We start from the raw sequence: 21598 nt of genomic DNA on the forward strand, positions 1-21598 counted from the left end.
GGAGTAACCTCTGAGTATCATCAGGTGTGCCCCCCAAAAAGAAGATGAATAAAATGATAAAATATATATAATCAAACGATGACAAATTAAGATCAGCCATAAATTTCATACTGTTACCTTGAAAATCACAAAATAAATTTTGAGTAGAAATAGAAGAAATGGAGAGAATCACCAAGAAAAATGATTCCCATGAAAAGGGATATTTTAAAGAAAATAGGAAGGAAAAAAGGCAAAAGATATATAATACAATCAGAAAACAAGAAAGAATGGCATTAATTAAATCCTGTATGTCAATAATCAGCCTAATTGTGAATAGTCTGAACTTGTCCAAATAGAGCAGTTAAAGTAAAACGTGACAATAGATTCCATGCATACTGAACATGTGAGTGTCCCATATGAAATAAAGAAAAACATTATAGGATCAGAGTATAAGTATTAAGGTGTTTGAATACAATAATTCAGAGAAAACTGTAGTAAGTGCTAACCAATATGTAGTAAACTAGATTTTTAACCAAAAATGGTAAGATACAAAAATAATAATCATATAATTAAAGGTCAAGTAATCAAAAATGTGTAACCAAAAATGTGCTTATTATGGGAACACTAAAATATCTTTCAATAACAATTGTTTCTAATTATTGTAGCAATTAAGAATTGTTACAAAACCTCAAAGGACACACTATTGACAGAAACAATAATTGTAGCAACATAAAAACCACTACTTACAGGGGCTGGATAGATAGCATGGAGGTAAGGCATTTGCCTTGCATGCATAAGGTCAGTTGGTTCAATTCCCAGCATCCCATATGGTCCCCCAAGCCTGCCAGGAGCGATTTCTGAGCATAGAGCCAGAAGTAACCCCTGAGCGCTGCCGGATGTGACCCAAAAACCAAAAAACAAAAACAAAAAAACACTACTTACAGAGATTAAGATATTATGCAATCCAAATTAACAAAGAAATAATGACATTAAATAAAGTAATCAGCATGTATCAATTAATATACTTACCTGGCAGGGGAGATATCATGATCACGAAGGTGGTTTCTCCAGGGCGAAGCTTATCCATTGCACTCCAGGTGCGCTGACCCCTGCGATTTCCCCCCCAAAATTAGTTATATATATGTATCTATATTTATATATTTTTATATATTTATATGTATATATTTATATATACATATATATTTATTTTATTCATATTTATTTTTATATTTTATTTTATATTTATTATATATTATATATTATATATTTATCAAATTTATATTTATTTATATTTATTATACATATTTATTTATATATTTATATATTTGTATATATTTATAATATACATATAAATATTATATATTTAATGTATTTAATTATATGTTAATATATTTAATATATTTAAATATAAATATATATGTATATACATATATATAAATGCATTTTTAGTTTATGAACATTTTGAAGGGTATATACTATATGGGACACATATGATTAGAAGCATAAAACAATTTATTAAGCTTCTTTTCTGATGACATTGGTGTAGAACTATAAATTAAAAACAAAGACAAAGGGATATTAATGTGGTAATACTCAAAACTCTTAAATCAAATAAATTAAAAGATAAATAAAAATTATCTTGCGAATAGTGAAAAATAAAAGCTATCGAATACTATGGAATAAAACATTAATAACATTAAAGGAAAGTTCATCTCATTCAATATTCAAGAAAAATATTAAATAAAAATATCGTATCTTGAACCTAAAGAAACTAAAAGATAAGAAGAATCAAAGAAGAAAAATAAGAATTAAATGGAAATTAAATTAAAATAAAATTATTATTTAATTATTAGAATTAACTATAAATAAGAATATATATTTCAGGATTAAATATTCTTTAATAATATTAATCATTAATTAACATAAATATTATTAATAATTGTTAAAATAGTAATATTGATCAATAATATTTAATGGTATAATGACTTTATATATCATATAGTTATATATTCATCATATGTTTATGATGTGTCATGTACTTATTATAATTAACTATTTAACAATTAAATATAAAATTTAAACATAATATAACTATCAATGATACAAAACTGGCTTTTTAAATAATCAATAAAATTATAAGTCCCTTGCTGGGTTGATGAGCATGACAATGAAGGAATAGCTTTGATAAAACTAATCAAAAATAAAAGAAGTGAAATTACTACTCTTATACCACAAGCAGCACACAAAATTATGAACATTTATGAACTTTATCATGAAATTAAATTGGGCAACCTAAAATAAATTAATTTTCAGAATTGTACAGCATTTAAGACTACTGAAACAGGAGCAAACTGAGCAAATCAATTACATTATAATTACATTATAATTACAAACCAATTATATTATAGCAAAGCAACTACATTTATAGTAATCAAAAGCTTCCTAAGAACAAAAGTCAAGAACAATATGAAGTCTGTAATGAATTTTAGAAAACTTACACAGGAATACTAATACCCACCTTCGTATAAGGAAGGAAAAACCCCAAATATATTCTGAAAACATCACTTAGACACCTGGCCAGAAAATGACAGCATATATACAGGAAATTATAAGCATTATAATTATAAATAATATTTTAAAGGTTACATAAATTAAAATTTTATTTAAAAAGTTTTTAAAGTTATATAAATACATATTTGTAAATATTAAATTATTAATATATAAATGATTAGTATAATTATAAAATAATCATAAATTATAAAATATTAAAATTATTAAATTTATAAAAATTATAAACCTTCAAATCTAGAAGTAGATAAAGATGTTTACTCCTACCTAATTTTTTAATATATTTTTGGAAATCATAGCCAATACAATTAGGTGAGAATAGTAAATAAAAATTGAAAAATAAGTAAAATATTGTATTTATTAATAAGGATAATATTTTTATAAAAAATTAATGAATAAACTCAAAAATTGCAGAAAATCTAACAATTAACATAATAGGACACAAAATATCCTGTTTAAATATAGTTGCCAAATTTTTCAACAAAACTTTGCCAAGTTGAGTCTGGCAACAGATCAATGACATTCATCATGATCAAGTAGTAGGTATGCAAGGATGGATTAACATATGCAAATATATAATTCAATCAACCACATCAACAAAGATAAAATCACACCAAAAATCATTTACAAAATTCAACAATTGTATATGATAAAAAATAATCATTAAATTGTCATTAGAAGAATGTACTCCAACAATAAAGATCCAATTAATATGATATCCTATAGAGAAAATACAAAAGTATTTTGTATTTTACAAAATAAAAACATATACCTTCAAATCTAGAAGTATATAAGGATGTCTACTCTTACCTAATTTTTCAATATATTTTTGGAAATCATAGCCAATACAATTAGGTAAGAATAGTAAATAAAAATTGAAAAATAAGTAAAATTATTGTATTTATGAATAAGGATCATATATTTATAAAAAATGTATTGAATAACCTAAAAAATTGCAGAAAATTTAACAATTAGTATAATAGGATACAAAATCAATGCACAGAAGTCTTTTGCATTGCTATGTACAATGAGGTGGATGGACAGAAAACAGTTTAAAAGCAATAAAACTTATAATTGCAACAGTAAATTATCATAAAAAATAGAGAGAGAAATTGGATAATCAGTAAATATCCAAAATAGAGAAGGAATTCACAGAACTCAATAACATGGCAACAGAATGTGGCAAAATATTTGAATAATTACATCAAAGACAGATGATCATTAGATTCCCCCCTAAATAAAGCTCAATTTTAATTTCACTTATTTCTAGGAACTGATGAAGAGGGGTGTTCTTTTTATACCTGAAATGCAACTACAATTATTTTTGTAAACATGGTGCTTAAATAAAGATTTTATTAAAACAATGATATATAGCTGAATGTCATTGGAATGTCCTCTGACCAAAGGATTGAAAGCAATCAATAAATATTTATGAGGATATGCTAAAGGGAGTACATTGGTACACTACTGGTAAAAATGAAATCGGTGCCCCCTCTGTAGAAAATAGAAAAAATTCTTTATGAAATAAAATTGGGGTCCTGGGGCTCGAGTGATAGCACAGCAAGTAGGATGTTTTGCCTCGTATGCAGCCAACTTGGATTTGATATCCAGCGTCCCATATGGTCTCCTGAGCCTGCCAGGAATGATTTTTTGAGTACAGAGAAAGGAGTAACCCCACACACTGCTAGGTGTGGCTCAAAAACCAAACAAGAAAATAATAAAAATATAAAAACAAACAAAAATGGGAGGCTGGTACAATAGTACAGCAGGTAGGGTGCTTGCCTTACATGCTGCTGACTTGGGCTTGATTCCTAGAAATCCTTATGCTCCCCTGAATCTATAGTATTATGCATATTTTTATAAAAGATAAAAAATAAAATTCCAATAAACTTTATTTGAATTTTCTTTATTCATAGATTCATTTTCACAAGAGCCAAACATTGATTCAACCTAAAACCCATCAAAAAAAATGAGGGGATAAAGAAGTTGTAGCATCTATACTCGGTGTAATACTATAGTACTGCAAGTTAAAAAGATGCAATTATAAATGACAAAACGAGAGGAAGTAATCAATAATTACAGATAGTTCACTCATGTGGAATATGAATAATTAAGGCAATTAAACTAGAAAAATGCCACTAAAGTTCAAAAAAATGCAACTAACTCCTAAATTTTATAAAAACTAATATTTACTGGAGGGAAGCAGAAGGGCAGTGAAGAGAGCAAAAGACGATCTTTAGGTGGAGGTATGACACTGGAACTTAGGTGGTGGGAGTTGTATTGGGTGAAGCTAAGTTCTTGAAATGTCTTGATTCTCCTTAGGTGAAAGCTTTGGGGACACCATTTCAGAGATGGGGAAGGACAGCACAAAGAGAGGTGCCATCTTCCCGTGTGTAGCCGGAACCCTTCAGAGACAGGCTCTCTATTTACACAGGTCACACTTCCGCAGATGATTAGCGGCACATATACCTGACCTATAAGGACCTTCACTTGCCTTTGTTTAAGCTTTCCCCTTGCAGATATAACCTGTTATCCCTTTTGGCTATCTAACCCTGAAAATAAAACATTGTCTTACTGCAGTCGCTTCCAGGGGTATTATTCCTGAGGTATTATTATACATTCCCTATCCTCTGCTTTCCTCCCCACCCTAAGCCAACCTGGGTGAGACTGCGAACTCAGCCTGGATCAGACATCACCAGAACTATCAACACACATGGTTATTGGTTGCCTCCTGAGACATTCCTAAGCCCAAATGTGTATGTTAAGATTTTCCCTGGCAACTAACATACCTCTGACTGACTTTCTACTATATCCCTGGCCCTGCTATTCTGCCTGTATCCTATTTCTCTTGTCATATATAAGCATTGTTAGAATGGAATAAAGTCTTTGGTCATCAGTTTTGGACCCATTCTTTTTCCGGTCATTAGCTGGAGAAGTACAAATATCTTCAGTCCTGAACTCACCAGGAGGATAGAAATTACCTTTTCTGGGTCAATTGTTCTGCTTACTGGGTCAACACAGAGTTCAATTTGAGTTAGCTCAAATGACTTGTGTAAGGTCCAAAGTTTGGACAGTACTGCCTCTCACTAGGAGCAGCACCAGCTGTCGTTCTGTTGCTTCCTGAGCACAATCAGACCTAAAAATCTACTGTCTGAGCACCATAAACTTTGCTCTGGGCTGACAGTATTTTCTATATTTGAAAAAAAAATTAAACTTAAGATGAAGAAATGATTTTTAAATAAGTAAATTCAATGAAATATAGCAAGGTGCAATGTTTTAGATATTTGAACTATTGGAGAATATAGGGAAATAGTTACAAGCAACTATATGTCTAAAGAGAACAACTAGAGAAAGAAGTTTTCACATTATTAGCTATTTTAATCAATATATATTATAAACTTAACATTGTAAGGAAGGCTTTAGTCAAATAGAATACGGAGAACTGGCCAATAGAAATTTTACTATTTAAAAAATTTACTGTGAATTAAATGTAAGAAAAGGCAGCATGAAATTTTCTCATGGGGTATTTTTTTCCCCAAGGCTAAAAAGTAGTACTGGTTTCTTTTTTTTTTTTCTTTTTTCTTTTTTTAATTTATTTAAACACCTTAATTACATACATGATTGTGTTTGGGTTTCAGTCATGTAAAGAACACAACCCATCACCAATGCAACATTCCCATCACCAATGTCCCAAGTCTCCCTTCTCCCCACCCGACCCCCGCCTGTACTCTAGACAGGCTCTCCATTTTCCTCATACATTCTCGTTATTAGGACAGTTCAAAATGTAGTTATTTCCCTAACTAAACTCATCACTCTTTGTGGTGAGCTTCCTGAGGTGAGCTGGAACTTCCAGCTCTTTCCTCTTTTGTGTCTGAAAATTATTATTACAAGGGTGTCTTTCATTTTCCTTAAAACCCATAGATGAGTGAGACCATTCTGCGTTTTTCTCTCTCTCTCTCTCTCTGACTTATTTCACTCAGCATAATAGATTCCGTGTACATCCATGTATAGGAAAATTTCATGACTTCATCTCTCCTGACAGCTGCATAATATTCCATTGTGTATATGTACCACAGTTTCTTTAGCCATTCGTCTGTTGAAGGGCATCTTGGTTGTTTCCAGAGTCTTGCTATGGTAAATAGTGCTGCAATGAATATAGATGTAAGGAAGGGTTTTTTGTATTGTATTTTTGTGTTCCTAGGGTATATTCCTAGGAGTGGTATAGCTGGATCATATGGGAGCTCGATTTTCAGTTTTTGGAGGAATCTCCATATCGCTTTCCATAAAGGTTGAACTAGACGGCATTCCCACCAGCAGTGGATAAGAGTTCCTTTCTCTCCACATCCCCGCCAACACTGTTTATTCTCATTCTTTGTGATGTGTGCCATTCTCTGTGGTGTGAGGTGGTATCTCATCGTTGTTTTGATTTGCATCTCCCTGATGATTAGTGATGTGGAACATTTTTTCATGTGTCTTTTTGCCATGTGTATTTCTTCTTTGTCAACATGTTTGTTCATTTCTTCTCCCCATTTTTTGATGGGGTTAGATGTTTTTTTCTTGTAAAGTTCTGTCAGTGCCTTGTATATTTTGGAGATTAGCCCCTTATCTGATGGGTATTGGGTGAATAGTTTCTTACACCAATAGTAATAAGGATGAAATGGACATTAAGAAAACAACCCCATTCACAATAGTGCCACACAAACTCAAATATCTTGGAATCAACTTGACTAAAAATGTGAAGGACCTATACAAGAAAAACTATAAAACTCTGCTCCAAGAAATAAGAGAGGACACGCGGAAATGGAAACACATACCCTGCTCATGGATTGGCAGGATTAACATCATCAAAATGGCAATACTCCCCAAGGCATTATACAGATTTAATGCCATCCCTCTAAAGATACCCATGACATTCTTCAAAGAAGTGGATCAGGCACTTTTGAAATTCATTTGGAACAATAAACACCCTCGAATAGCTAAAGCAATCATTGGGAAAAAGAATATGGGAGGAATTACTTTCCCCAACTTTAAACTGTACTACAAAGCAATAGTTATCAAAACAGCATGGTATTGGAATAAGGACAGGTCCTCAGATCAGTGGAATAGGCTTGAATACTCAGAAAATGTTCCCCAGACATACAACCACCTAATTTTTGATAAAGGAGTAGGAAATCCTAAATGGAGCAGGGAAAACCTCTTCAACAAGTGGTGTTGGCACAATTGGATAGCCACTTGCAAAAAATTGAACTTAGACCCCCAGCTAACATCATGTATGAAGGTAAAATCCAAATGGATTAAAGACCTCGATATCAGCCCCCAAACCATAAGATATATAGAACAGCACATAGGCAAAACACTCCAGGACATTACAGGCATCTTCAAGGAGGAAACTGCACTCTCCAAGCAAGTGAAAGCAGAGATTAACAGATGGGAATATATTAAGCTGAGAAGCTTCTGCACCTCAAAGGAAATAGTGCCCAGGATACAAGAGCCACCCACTGAGTGGGAGAAACTATTCATCCAATACCCATCAGTAGTTCTGGTTTCTATCAGTATTTTTACTATCCCTTGAAAAAGACCTGTTCACTGAACAAAGTCCTAGTGGCCTCAGGGACTTCTCCCAAATGTGAACAAATTCTTCATATTCAGATGATAACTTTCATCTAAGCCTTGAATTTAGAGGCATTTTTTTCCACTGCTGTTAAGAAAAGTAATTGTGCACCAAAAAAAGCAGTGGAGACTTTCGATTAACTTGCTCTTCTTTAATATTTTCTGAATAGACTGATATCTGGCAAAAAATTTTTTTTCTAAAGTTAAAAAGTAAGATTCAGTAATAAAATAATCCAATTTTGCCTGACTTTTTCTCAGGATTTTTGAAATTTTTGAAAGCATCATTGGCTGGGAAGCAAATAAATGTTTTGTACTTTTAACTGTAGATTTGGAGGCCCCTGATAACCTATTTAGTTTTGGTGAAAGTCTTCCCAGTAATTGTCATAAGATTCATTGCTCAGCTTCACAGTCCAAACTCTAGATACTAAACTGGAGATGTCAAGTGAACAACTGACTATATATTAGACATGCAGAACATCAACCTTTGCCTCCTTTCTAGGATTTATAAAACCATAATAAGCACTTAACAAATATAATTTACATATAATTTGAGTGGTTTGCAAGCTAATTTTTGCCCTAGAATTTTCCTGGAGCATAAAATTTTCTTTTCCATATTTTTATTTTCTGAAACACCTAAAAGGATAATTAAATTTAATTATGCTATAATATTCCAGGAGTTAGAGTACATTTCGAGAAAATGGAGGGGGGATATTCAAAGTTAATTTAAAAATTTGCTACTAGTTTCTGTTTATTGTCAGGTTTTTATATCTTCAATCAATATATTAGAAAAAAAAGAAAAGTTTATTTCAGGTCCTAAAATTTGACAATATAATTTAAATGCAAATAATGATGCATAACTAAAATTGTATTGATAATTATGGGACAACTTGTAAGATGACACCTAGCTATTAACCCAAAACAAAGACATTCTTCCATTGTCCTCTTTCTGTTAAATCTCCTTTGTTATATAAGTGCCCATCTGGATCACTCTGCCCTGCCCTGCTCTGGTGGATTTTGTTCTGGGATAATAAAAAAAAGTCAATTTTGGCTTTGTACTCAGAGAGACACAATGTGGGAAAAGCCACAAGAAGCCACTGACTCAATTACTCTCTCATGACTAGCATGGCTTATGAATTCTTTGTCATTACCCTGCTTCTTCAGACTCATCTGCATGTGGTTTGAAATATGGTGCCTGGATGATCTCACAATTCTGGATTTTATTTTACAATTGGCACTTTGAACAGTGACCCAAAACCCAGGGACCCAGATTACAATTATGCTAAGTACCTTGAATCTCTGATGGATATTACCATAATGTCCTTTACGACCTAGTCTGAGTGTGCAGTGCCTGTCACCAGAACATCAGTGCACATGGCCCTTTTTCTGACCATTGCAGAGACCTCTTCAGGTAAGACCGAAGAAAGCAGTGAAGTGGAGGAAGCTAAAGATTCTGAGCAGCAATCTAGAGGTGAGGCCCCACTGACCTTTCTTCTACCAAAGATGCTTTGTTGAAGGATCTCCCCCAACCTGCAGCTGCCTATCAAGGTCACTGATGGGGTAGAAGCCAAAATGAAAGCCCCATTTGAGGGGAGACCTAAGCAGGAAGATGAGCCGATCCCACCACCACCAGATTCCAGCCCAGGAACGAAGACCTTTTCATTCTAGACAATCTCAGCAGTTTACTACATGAAGAGAAGTTAGAAGATCCAGGTGCAGCCAAAGGAACCCAACTGCTCCGAGAACTGCCTGCAACTTTCTTCTAGGTTAATCTATCAATCCTATTTGAATTAGTCATTATATTGCTGTTTAAACTATGTATTCAACCTCTATTAAATTTTATTCTACTGTTTTGTTCTATGCTTCACTGCAAATAGAAAATTTTGTATCCAACTTCAGTGGTTTAATATTAGTTTAAACATTTCTGGTAAAATGCATATTGTTGTTATGTTTTAATAGTTCTCAGCTATTCTAGTGAATGTTTCCCAATTACTCTGATGTTTGATTGTATATTTCATTTAGCACCTTATTCTCAAATTATGTCTGCTAAAATGATATGTCTTTGTCCACAGAAGTCAATGGAAAAGGAACTTGGATAGTATAGACTCTTATTACAGTGCTCATTATTATAATGTTTAAACAAACTTATTTCAAATGTATATATATATATATCTGCAAAAATGTTCTTGTGATGTATTTAGAATTCAGAATAAAATATTAAGTTAAGAGTATCTACAGAAAGGTTCTGTTTCTGTTCAGAGAAGTCTATGAAAAAAGTTTTGATATGTATAAGACAAAGATATAGAAAATGCTGATTGTTTTGAAAATACGTTTTAATAATTTGAAATTTTGTGCTTTTACAGCACATTTTTACTGTGCCTATGCAAAATAACAAACTTTTATAATTTCTGATCTGGGGTACCAGCCTCTGTGGAGAACAGTAGAGCAAAATTTGTAGACTTTCGAAAAAAAATTTTGTTTGGTTTGGTTTTAAACGGAAAGGGTGTAATTGTAAGATGATAGCCAGCTCTTAATCCCAAACAAAGGCATTCACCCATCTTCTCTTTCTGTTAAGTCTCCTTTGATATCTAAAGACCTCCTGGATTACTCTGCCTTGCATTTTATATTGGGGTTAATAAAGAAATTTCAGTTTGGGTTCTCACACTGAGAGATCATGAATTGAGAAGCAAACTGACGCCATGATTCTTTCCTGACTGGCTTGGCTTAATAAATCTTTGCCACTACATTTTTATTCAGATCCATGCACCTAAAGGTAAAAATATGGCATTTGTAATAATTTCACAATGTGGGGATTGATCTTATAACTAATACAAAGTGTGTGGGCTGATTTCACAATGTGTTTATTTTACATAAAGACTCTAGTCAACATTACTTGTCACCACAAATCACATGTATACACAGTCATCCTCAATTATTCTCCAAAACAACTCTTCAAAATAAAATTATAAAATTATATTTAAATCCATGCAATGTCTCTAGATCATGTCTGATCTGATCATCGTGTCTGGACATCACAAAAACAAAGCAAATGAAAAGAATATTATAATTTAGGTAACCTCTGTGTATGGGTACCAATCATTTTGGATGATGACTTTACTTTTAAAATTCTACCTCTTATTCCTATCAATGTATCAGATGTCGTATTACTATGGCATTTAGATTTAGCAATAAATTGTGCTTTTTAAATTATATGTATATATATATGTTTAGGAAAAACAAATGACACTGACAATGTGTGAATAAGAAAAATAAACACATGATGATATAATTTAGGTACAGTATGTAGATTAACTGACAAAGGATGCAGTGTAGTCAATGGTGAATTTTGCCTAGATAACCCCTGACCCAAAGAGAAAGACAGAGAAAAAACAGGGATTAGTAAGAAGTGGACAGAAAGTAAAGGAAACAGGAATCAAAATTTTCAGGCATATTTGTGGTGTAGAGGAGTGGAATATTTATATTTTCAAACCACAATAATGAAAATAAAATCAGTAGATCCAAACCACAATCACCAAACTTATGCCTGTCAAAGAGGCAAGTTGGGGTTTTAGTGTGTATTGTAGAGAACTTGAATCACTGTTAAATGGAAGTTGACTGCTGGTAGAAGTGGTACTGGATTATAATATGTCAAAAACTCAACTATGAATCACTTTGTAAATCATGGTTTCTTAAAAATAGCTAAAAAATAATTCTTATTAATTTCAAAAGCAATGTTAAGTCAAATTATTTTATTAATATTGAGCATGAATTTGAGAAAGGTATCACTAGCATAAGGGAGACGATGTATACTCTTAAGAGTATATTGGTGGCAGTGTATAATTTTGCTTCTGCCTCATAATTACCTGTGTATTTGGGTAGATTTCTTCTTTTTAGTTTCACTCATTTAAAATATAGATATAATAATGGCAAATAAAATAATATATGTAATATATATAGCACATAGTAAATACATTTAAAGTGTTTCCTATTTCCTAAAATGCCTAACCTCTAACATTTAATATATAGACCAACTATAATGTTTTAGTATTTTTAAGAAACAGATAGACCCAGGGGATTGGTATTATATGCATATTTTAATTATTAAAGTTTAATAACGTATACAAAAATTATCAATGCTTTTGAAAATAAAAGCATTTCTGAAACTAAAAGTTTTGCTCAAGATTTCAGTAAAATAACAGTAAAAGTTTTTTTCATGGCTATTTATGTTTATTCCTTTGGAACAAAACTTTTAAATTAACAATGAATTATATTATTAATTATATAATTATGTCTTCTTTTCTGCTTTTAATTTGATTATTATAGTTTAGCAAACACATTTATAATAATGTTTATGATCTTTATATATATTGTTACCATTACTCACCATCATAAAAGTGCCCAGGATCCTCCACTAGTGACCTAATATTACTTCTAGTTCACTCCTCATTATTCCCTCTGCCATTCCTTCACTGTTTAGTGATTGCAATTTTATAATCCATGGGCTTGCCATTGTTCTATACTCTCTCATCGCTTGTTTTATATATTTATATCACATACATATGTGATATTATCCAATATTTGTCATCCCTCTGACTTATTTCACTTAACATTATACCCCCCACCCAATTTTATCCTCATTGTAGCACACTTCAAGATTTCACACATTCTGTTCATTCTGTTGTTTTTGTTTTTGTTTTATTTGTTTTAGAGTTTTGTTTTGTTTTGTTTTGCTTTTAGCTCAAGGGACCATTTAGGATGCTGGGGATCAAATCTGGGTCTGTCCATGTCAGCTGCATGCAAAATAAATACCCTACCATTGCATTATCACTCCAACCAAAGATTTCACCCTTTCAGATGTCATAACTTTTTTTTACCCATTTATCCACTGCTGGACATTTATTATTTATATTTACAAGATGGACAAGAGTCTTAAATTATCTTTGATTATCCAGATAACAAACAAAATGCAGACTTTATTCATGGTTCACTGTGATTTAAAACAAAATTTTCACCAGAGTTGAGATGACCACAGCCATCCTGGAGGGATGTTCTCGTCTCATTGAATGTGACCAAATTAGAAAAAGACTTTCATTACAAAAGTAATGTCCACTCGGCTTGGTGGTGCAGGTAGGGTAGTAGGTTATGGGGTTTCTCCTGACTATGTGTTCAGAAATCGCTCCTGGCTTTGGAGACCATATGGGGCATCAAGGATAGAACCGAGGTACATCCTGGGTCAGCCGTGTGCAAGGCAAACACCCTACCACGGCGCTACTGCACCAGCCCATAAAAGTAGTTTTATGGACAAAGAAGACTCATCAAAACCTCATATCAAAAAGGATTCATATTTAATATTAAAATATTGTCAATGTTTGTAATATTTGCAATATACTCATAAAATATTTAATATTGTATAATAATAACAATATAATAAATATTGTCATACATAATGTATTCATATTGACAGTCTTACATTCCAAGAGGTTTGCACATATTCTCCCTTGTATGTATAATATATCTATTTATGTATATGTATATGTATATGATAAATCTGTCCATTATAAAGCATCAGGTATAGTCATTAAACACAAGATCAGAAATAAGCCCCAGATACAGTCAGGTGTGACTCAAAAGAATAATAAAATAAAATGTTAATTTAAAAGGCCATATTATAATCAGAGACTACTTTGAGAAACTTTATGCTACAAAACATGAGAACCTAGAAGAAATGGAAAAATTCTTGGACACTTATAACCTTCCACATTTAAGTAAGGAGGAAGTAGCATATCTAAACACCCCCATCACTACTGAGGAAATTGAAACTGTAATCAAACATCTGCCCAAAAAGAAAAGCCCAGGCTCAGATGGTTTTCCTAATGAATTTTTTCAAATCTTTCAAGAGGAGCTACTACCAATCCTAGCCAAGCTCTTCCATGAAATTGAAAAAACGGGAACACTCTCAAACAGCTTTTATGAAGCCAACATCATTTGATACCAAAACCAGACAGAGACGCTGCCAAAAAAAGAAAATTACAGACCAATATCCCTGATGAATGCTGATGCAAAGATCTTCAACAAAATCCTGGCAAACAGGATCCAATGCATCATCAAGAAGATCATACACTACGACCAAGTAGGTTTCATCCAGGAATGCAAGAATGGTTTAATATCCATAAATCTATGAACATCATACACAACATCAACAACAAGAAAAATAAAAATCACATGATCATATCAATAGATGCAGAGAAAGCATTTGATAAGGTCCAACACCCATTCTTGATCAAAACTCTCAGCAAGATGGGAATGGAAGGAAACTTTCTCAATCTAGTTGAAGCCATCTACCACAAGTCATTGGCAAATATTATCCTCAATGGAGAAAAACTAAAAGCCTTTCCTCTAAATTCTGGCACAAGACAAGGCTGTCCTCTCTCACCACTCCTCTTCAACATAGTACTGGAAGTTCTTGCTATAGCGATCAGGCAAGAAAAAGATATCAAGGGAATCCAGATAGGAAAGGAAGAAGTCAAGTTCTCATTGTTTGCAGATGACATGATACTCTACTTAGAGAACCCTAAAGACTCTACCAAAAAGCTTCTAGAAACAATAAATTCATATAGCAAGGTGGCAGGCTACAAAATCAACCTACAGAAATCAATGGCCTTTTTATACACCAATAATGATAGGGAAGAGATGGAAGTCATGAAGGCAATCACAATCACAATAGTGCCACACAAACTCAAATATCTTGGGGTCAACTTGACCAAAGACGTGAAGGACCTATACAAAGAAAACTATAAAGCCCTGCTCCAAGAAATAAGAGAGGATACACAGAAATGGAAACACTTACCCTGCTCATGGATTGGCAGGATTAACATCATTAAAATGGCAATACTCCCCAAAGCATTATACAGATTTAATGTGATCCCCTTAAAAATGCCCATGACATTCTTCAAAGAAGTGGATCAGATGAAGTTCATCTGGAACAATAAACACCCTCGAATAGCTAAAGCACTCCTAGGGAAAAGGAAAATGGGAGGCATTACTTTCCCCAACTTTAAACTGTACTACAAAGCAATAGTTATCAAAACAACATGGTATTGGAATAAAGACAGACCCTCAGATCAGTGGAATAGGCTTGAGTTCTCAGAGAACATTCCCCAGGCATACAATTACCTAATTTTTGACAAAGGAGCAAGAAATCCTAAGTGGAGCAGGGAAAATCTCTTCAACAAGTGGTGCTGGCAGAACTGGTTAGCCACTTGCAAAAAAGCGAACATAGACCCCCAGTTAACATCATGTATGAAGGTAAAATCCAAATGGATTAAAGACCTTGATATCAGACCGGATACCATAAGGTATATAGAACAACACGTCGGTAAAACACTCCATGACATTGAGACTAAAGGTATCTTCAAGGAAGAAACTGCACTTTCCAAACAAGTGGAAGCAGAGATTAACAGATGGGAATACATTGAACTGAGAAGCTTCTGCACCTCAAAAGAAATAGTGCCCAGGATACAAGAGTCACCCACTGAGTGGGAGAAACTATTCACCCAACATCCTTCAGATAAGGGGCTAATATCCAAAATATACAGGGCACTGACAGAACTTTACAAGAAAAAAAAATCTAATCCCATCAAAAAAATGGGTAGAAGAAATGAAAAGACACTTTGATAAAAAAGAAATACAAATGGCCAAAAGACACATGAAAAAATGCTCCTCGTCACTAATCACCAGGGAGATGCAAATCAAAGCAACGATGAGATACCACCTCACACCACAGAGATTGGTGCACATCACAAAGAATGAGAACAATCAGTGCTGGCAGGGATGTGGAGAGAAATGAACTCTTATCCACTGCTGGTGGGAATGCCGTCTAGTTCAACCTTTATGGAAAGCGATATGGAGGTTCCTTCAAAATCTGGAAATTGAGCTCCCATTCGACCCAGCTATTCCACTCCTAGGGATATACCCTAGGAACACAAGAATACAATACAAAAAACCCCTTCCTCACACCTATATTTATTGCAGCACTATTCACAATAGCCAGGCTCTGGAAACAACCAAGATGCCCTTCAACAGACGAATGGCTAAAGAAACTGTGGTACATATACACAATGGAATATTATGCAGCCATCAGGAGAGATGAAGTCATGAAATTTTCCTATACATGGATGTACATGGAATCTATCATGCTCAGTGAAATAAGTCAGAAGGAGATAGAGAGAGACGCAGAATAGTCTCACTCACCTATGGGTTTTAAGAAAAATAAAAGTCATTTTTGTAACAATTCTCAGAGACAATGAGAGGAGGGCTGGAACACCAGCTCACTCCATGAAGCTCAACACAAAGAGTGGTGAGTACAGCTATAGAAATAACTACACAGAGAATTACCATAATCAAGTGAATGAATGAGGGAACTGGAAAGCCTGTCTGGAGTACAGGTGAGGATGGGGTGGGATGGAGGGAGATTTGGGACATTGGTGGCGGGAATGTTACACTGGTGAAGGGGGTGTTCTTTACATGACTGAAACCTAATCACAATCATTTATGTAATCAAGATATTCAAATAAAGAAAAAAAATTAAAAATAAAATAAAATAAAATAAAAGGCCATATAGTTCCCAACCCAGTTGAGAAGAAAAACACTGAAGAAATACTCTGAAGCATAGTGTATTCATGTAAATAGAGTGTTAACAGAATCTCAGAAACCATTTTGTATGTTAATTAAAATATGAGTGGCTTATTTTAAAATGGTGTCAGAGCTGTCTTTGAAATAGGTAATTAATAATTCTTTTAGACCATAGTGTATGACATTTGAACAATAACTAAGGCATCATTTGTATATCTAGCTCTCTCATTATACTGGATAAAAAGTACAGTTCTTATATAATTTCAATAAGGTTAGAAGAGCAATATTAACCTTAATAAAATTTACCAGATTCTATTTATTTTGTTAAAAAGAAAGAGATAAAGATAGCAAATGAGTACAAAGGGAAAGGGCTAAAGATGTTAATTAATACCTCATGTATCATTTATTTTCATTATTCCAATTTTGAAGTTGGCTGAAATAGAATTATTTGTTTTCTAATTTTTCTCTTGTTGACTGAGGAATTCATTGAATTTATTTAGTTAACCAATTTCAAACCTCATCCTTTATCAAAGTAGTCATCACACCTATTTTATTTCTTTCCTAATGTCTCTGAAATCTATGTTGTTTTAGCTACACCCCACTCTCCCAGATTTATTACCTCTGACCCAAATTTTTGTGTAGCTTTACACTAATCTATTTTAAAGAACTTAATCACTTTCATTCATCATTCTGTTTTCAACTTTCACCAATTCTCTATTATCTAGACATTTAAGCTCAATGTTGCCTAAAAACTGATATCTACAACCTACACTCAAACCCTTCCAATTTCTCATATTCTAGAACCATTCTTATTGTGTTGAATAGGAATTATGTATACTCAATCCCCTGTTTTACCCTAATTTGATTGTCTTTAAAGATCTATCAGTTTAATTTGTATTCAACCTTTAAAATTCAGGTTATATTTTATGTCTTTAGTGAGATATTTCCTGATCACAATGAACAAATGTAATTAGTGCTAGTTATTTTTTATTTTCACTGGCACAAAACACCTGGGGTCTTGCATCATTATAGCTTATATGTCTTGGTTCTCTGAATTGATAAAATATATCTTAATGACAGGTAATTTTTGACAGACTAATGAACAATAAAACCAAACATCATTTGACTAATGCACAACATGCATTGTTATAATTTTCTTGTATTTATTAATCTGTCTATAAATCACAAATAATTCTCAAACGAACATGATTAATAAAAAACATGTTGAAAATTTAAAATTAATGAGTCTTTCATCAAGACAAACTTAAGACTGTACATTTGTTGGACATTCTGCATTATTGCTTAATTGTTGCTAATCTCAAATTACCATTCTAGACAAAGAATATTAATCTTTAAAATTTGAAATTAAAGGAGTGTCTTTTCTTAAAATGTTTCTAACATTTATCTTAAATATCTGTAATTTTAAGTAAAGGGTAATGAAAATGCATTTATCATTAGCACATATTGATATTAAGTTAATATAAATATTAGTAGGTTTATCATATCTCTTTTCCTGCATATTTACTTTTTCCTATTATTCAGAAATAGAGAAAATATTCATCTCACAATATGATGAAACCATATAATGAAAATATTCCTCTACAATATATACTACATGGGGTGGAGGAGGGATTTGAAGGAATATTTGAAAAATCAAAGTTGGGTTAATTGGAAGTAGGTTTATGTCCCCTTTAAATTTAAATATAAGTTTCACAAATGTTAACAACTGTGACAATCTAAATACTGACAAATAGGTATACATAGATCAATATATAATGTTAAATATAACTATTCTTCAGCAGGGGTTTTATCATTCACTCAACACTTTATATTCTGCTTCTAAGACAATTTTGGCACCTAGTAGGCATTTTCACCATAAATAAATAATTATTTTATAATTAAATAATAATTATATCAAACATACATTGCATGCAATGGTATTTTTCTTTATGTCACTGCCAATCATACAAATTATTTCCATCATAAGTATATGATGCCGAACTTTGAATGCATGTCTTTCTCTTTATGCTAAAATAATTTATTCATTCTCTTCTCTTCCTAAATATAGTAAATTTTTTCTTATCAATAGCACAAGATAAGAGGAAGAATGAGCTAGAGAACAGTTTTTGAATCATTAGGTTCTTAATATCAGTTAAGGTTAATAGGAGGGAAATATTTATTAAAGGATTTCATATTTATAGAAAGTCAAAGCAATATTAAAAGAGAGGCCTCCACAATGAGATTTCTGGCAAGTTTTAGAAAATAAAGTAACTGGGTCCTTAATAACCAAAAATGAAATCTGGTGAGAGGTGCATTTGATATGTTAAAAGATATGCTCATTTAAAAATTATATTTTAAAGTATTCAAAGCTACTTAAGACTACAAAGACTTAACAAAGACTAAAGTAATAATAAAGTCAGCAATGATAATTATATTTTAAAGAATTTAAGAAATACATTATGAGGATAATTATTTCTCTCTTGTATATTTTCCTAAAACATGTTGTGAGGGGTAATTTTAGAAGTTTTTAAGGAATGCATAAACATATTTAAAGTTTTATGCCTATTTACTAATATAAAGGTTTGATTATTTTAATGCTATTATAAAATAGACAAAAAACTAATATTGCATGTAAATGCCATATAGATTGTGACATAGATGTATCACAGAAGCAGCATAGATGGTAACTAAGCAACAGATAAAAATTGAGTTTTATATAATTCTATATTTTAGCTACTACTTTCTAATCAACAAACTACATATTGTCTTGACAGGTTATTCACACCAACTATAATGAAATAAGCCAAAATTTAGCTCCCTATTATACATATTTTCGAAATTTCTTAAATTTTTCATCAGAATGTGCTGACCACAGTTGTTGCATTATCTATCACAGTGCCTCACAAGAGTGTTATGAAAAAAGGCCATTTTGAAAAGCTACTCCATTTCAACTACCCTGCTCATAACATCCTTGCAGTAGCACTGCCTATTTGGTTAAGAGAAAATAACATGAAGATGTTGCTTTTTTTAATTTTGGTTATGTGATTCATAAGTCCTCAAATTAAAAGAAAATGTAATTTCTTTGTTATTTAATTTTCTTTTCTTTTTTAAATCTATTTTTATTTTGGGAGCCACATACAGCTATACCCTGGCTCAGAGATCACTCTTGACTATATTCAGAAAATTATATATCATTTCAAGGATTAAATCTAGGTCAGAAGCATGTAAGTGTTTTACATCCTGTACTATCTCTCTGATTCTTAAAACAAAATTGAATTTGAAACTGAGAAAGATAATTCAAAATTTATGGATGTTTTGTTTTAATTAAAATGAAAATTATCTAAAAGGAATTGAAATAGGTCACAAAGCATTAACTGTACTCTTGTGCATAGTTTCACATTATTCACAATAGTAAAGATATATATACTGAAAAAAATATATAGAAGGCAAAAGATTTATTCTGTCTACCAAAAGTATAAATTGACCAGTTAGGGTCACTTCCCAGAAATGTGAACCCACCTGGGTGTCACAAGCCAGATTATATAGGGCTAGAAGGAAGTCTTGATCTTTAAGTTGATTGGCTGTTATCTAGGGTGTTTCTAGGCTGTTTCATCATGTCCTTTTATGTCTAGTGCAGTATATTTTGGTTTGTGTTATTGTTGTTGTGATGGAAACTTAGCCCTTAAATGGAAACTTAGCCTTATTAAACTGAAATGGAAACTTAACATTGGTTTGACAAAATGGAGTCTCTTCTGTTATAGACTTCATATTTTTAATCACTAACAATAATTAAGAGGAGTAAGAGAAAACTTTGGGAAGTGTTCATATTTGTTAATATTATAATTTTGTTGGTCATTATAGGCCATATGTACCTACTGATCTCCAAATAAAGTTGCATGTGGTCCTTTTTTTACATTATACATATACATACATAAATATATGTAATTCTTCATATGTCAGTAATATGTAAATAATGTGTTTTATAAAGAATGAAATAGTGATAACACCAAAAATAATTACATTTGAAAATATGATAATGTCATAAAAATGTTAATTATCTCTATAGAGAAATACATGTAAGCACATTCTCTTTTTCTCAGCCTACACATTTAAAAATTTAAAACATCTCTAGGGAAATCAAAACTACTATTTCACTGCCAAATTTTCATTCCTACATAGGCTGGTGTTTAGCTGTATGGTATTTCTTTCTTAGGGGGGAAGAAGGAGGTTGAACCATACCTGGCTATGTTCAGGACTTGTACCTGGCTCTGCACTCAGAAATTGCTCCTGGCAGGCTCAGGGGACCATATGGGATGCTGGGAATCAAACCTGGGTTCATCTGGGTAGGCAGCATGCAAGGCAAACGACCTACCTCTGTGCTTTCACTCCAGCTCCAGCTGTATGGTATTTCTTCTTCTTCTTCTTCTTCTTCTTCTTCTTCTTCTTCTTCTTCTTCTTCTTCTTCTTCTTCTTCTTCTTCTTCTTCTTCTTCTTCTTCTTTTTGTTTTTGGGCCATACCCAGTGACACTCAGGTGTTACTCCTGGCTTTGTGCTCAGAACTCTCTCCTGGATTGGGGGACCATATGGACCGCCAGGGGCTTGAACCAAGGCAGATGTCTTACAGCTTGTGCCACCACTTCGGCCCCAAGTATAGTATTTGTTAAACATTTTATGGATGCCAACAGTAGTATTTTACAGCTTTTTCAAATATTTGCTTTGGAGAAATATATACTAGATACTATATAGTGAAAGTTAAATAATTTTAATATATTATTATAAAATAACTCAATTTAAACAATTAGGTCAGTATATA

The 21598-nt window shown here is 32.4% G+C and overlaps 1 pseudogene; it reads left to right on the top strand.

Moving 5' to 3' along the window:
- The first annotated feature begins 1000 nt into the window (after positions 1-1000).
- On the top strand, positions 1001-1179 carry LOC126005377 (uncharacterized; annotated as a pseudogene).
- The last annotated feature ends 20419 nt before the right edge of the window (positions 1180-21598 follow it).

The sequence above is a fragment of the Suncus etruscus genome, chromosome 3 (genome assembly GCF_024139225.1).
Source record: "Suncus etruscus isolate mSunEtr1 chromosome 3, mSunEtr1.pri.cur, whole genome shotgun sequence".
Classification (NCBI taxonomy): domain Eukaryota; kingdom Metazoa; phylum Chordata; class Mammalia; order Eulipotyphla; family Soricidae; genus Suncus; species Suncus etruscus.